This window comes from Zingiber officinale, chromosome 6B, assembly GCF_018446385.1.
Source record: "Zingiber officinale cultivar Zhangliang chromosome 6B, Zo_v1.1, whole genome shotgun sequence".
In the NCBI taxonomy this organism is placed as follows: domain Eukaryota; kingdom Viridiplantae; phylum Streptophyta; class Magnoliopsida; order Zingiberales; family Zingiberaceae; genus Zingiber; species Zingiber officinale.
The window spans coordinates 58,905,199-58,906,680 of record NC_055996.1 but is presented as its reverse complement, the minus strand read 5'-3'; the positions used below and the strand labels follow the sequence as shown (position 1 = coordinate 58,906,680).

The window sequence follows — 1,482 nt, the reverse complement described above, 5'->3', positions numbered from 1 at the left end:
CCGACAACTTTCTACATATTTGGCAATTGAGGGATAAGAATTGGTGAACCATTTACATTCAAGAAATCTTACAAAGAAACCGAAACTCCTAGAATCTTCCTTTATCATAACCCAAAACACTAAACTCTTGTTTGTTGATCTTTAATATTAGAGTTGTTTACCTTTACTTTGCTTTTGAAACGATTGGATAGTTGTTTAGCTAATTCGCATTGAGACATTTCTAGTGCTTATTCCAGTCCCTGTGGATACGATAATCTTTTATATTACTTGCGACATTTCCGTAAACTTGGGCGCCGTTGCCGGGGACTGCGCTATAACATTAGGAATTATCAATTGAGTTAGACTAAACATAACATTTGTTTTCCTTTCATATTGCATAGTTGTAACTAATCATTAGATTTCTGTTTTTTTTTTTTTTACTTTCTTGTATAACTTTCACTTCTTGTTAATTCCTTTTGTACAAATTCAATTCTGCTTTTTTGATTCTTCTAATTTTCTTTTTGTGTCGAATTGCTATCTGCTATCTTGTTCTTGTGTATGCGAAGATCTAACTTTGCAGGGGAATTCTTTCCTTTTGACCCTGAGATTGATAGAACTTTCCATAAAAGAAGAATTCTGCAAAGGCAAATTGAAGAACAGGAACAATTGAATATGGCAAATAGACCACTTAAGGATTATGCAGCACCCTATGCGAGAGGTTTTCGATCTAGTATTTCAAGACCTTCAGTGGAAGCTAATAACTTTGAGATCAAACCCGCAATTATATCTATGGTGCAGCATAACCAATTTGGTGGAGGACCTCATGAGGACCCTAATCAACACTTAGAGGTCTTTTATGAAATATGTGGTACCATGAAAATGAATGGAGTTCCTTCAGAAGCAGTTAGATTATTATTATTTGGGTTTTCTTTAAGAGATAGGGCAAAGTAATGGCTGAATTCTTTGGCCCCTAACAGCATCACCACTTGGGAGCAGTGTGAGCAACAGTTTCTTGATAAGTTCTATCCACCAAGCAAAACAGCTCATATGAGGAATTTAATTGCAAGCTTCAAGCAAACTGACTCAGAATCTCTTTTTGAAGCATGGGATAGATATAATAGTATGCTCAGACAATGCCCACATCATGGGTTGGAAAGATGGTTAGTGTTGCACACTTTTTACAATGGTATCAATTATCATACCAAAGTGTCCCTTGATTCAGCTGCTGGAGGGGCACTTATGAACAAAAGCTTAGATGAAGCCGAAGAAATCATTGAAAGTGTAGCACAAAATCATCATCAATGGGCAAATGAAAGAAGTGGTGGCTATTCCTCTGTAAACCCAACAATTAAAGCATCAGGGAAGTTTGATGTAGATGCAGTCACTCTTTTGTCTGCAAAATTGGACGCTCTTAGAAAGAAATTTGAGAATATGGGGACTAGTGCTAATATGGTCAATGCTATTAGTACATCTTGTGAAGTATGTGGGAGTTCAGAGCATTCA

The 1,482-nt window shown here is 36.4% G+C and overlaps 1 non-coding gene across 1 annotated transcript; it reads right to left on the bottom strand.

The window, feature by feature from the left end:
• Positions 1 to 1,024: 1,024 nt before the first annotated feature.
• LOC121993407 lies at positions 1,025 to 1,130 on the bottom strand. The gene has a single exon (XR_006115257.1). It is a non-coding gene; the product is annotated as a small nucleolar RNA R71 (small nucleolar RNA).
• Between the last annotated feature and the right edge of the window lie 352 nt (positions 1,131 to 1,482).